This window comes from Morone saxatilis, unplaced genomic scaffold, assembly GCF_004916995.1.
Source record: "Morone saxatilis isolate NCDOM2014 unplaced genomic scaffold, NCSU_SB_2.0 Contig16, whole genome shotgun sequence".
Taxonomy (NCBI): Eukaryota; Metazoa; Chordata; class Actinopteri; family Moronidae; genus Morone; species Morone saxatilis.
This window is the reverse complement of record NW_023339718.1, coordinates 5,300,613-5,301,083: the sequence shown is the minus strand read 5'-3', so window position 1 is coordinate 5,301,083 and position 471 is coordinate 5,300,613.

The following is a 471-nucleotide window of genomic DNA, read 5'->3' as shown; positions in this document are numbered from 1 at the left end:
ACACACACACACACAGCAGCTGTAAAGAAGATGTATTTAGAGCTGAACAGGCAATTAACTGATTAATCGTTGAGAAAATAAAAGATCCTCTATACTAAATGTTAAACTCTCTCTTGTTTCAGCTGGTTTTGCTTCTTTTCTTTGTATATATTGAATATCTTTTGGTTCTAGGTGATGTGGTGTCACTTTGGGGCTGAGAAATTTAGATTTGTCACTTTTTTCAACATTAAAATAGAGGAGAAAATATTATATGTTAGTTGCAGCCCTAATATGGACGCAACTATAACCACCAGCCTGGATTCTGCTATTTCTATATCAGGATAAATAAAGAATAAAACAGAGCTTTGGGAAAGACCTGGAACACAGTCAGACCCGTTTAAAATTAGCACCAGAAAGTGTGATTACTAAATCCAACATTTCCAGCTCACATCCTTTTGTAGCCCTTGACTAAGCAGCACACACACACACACA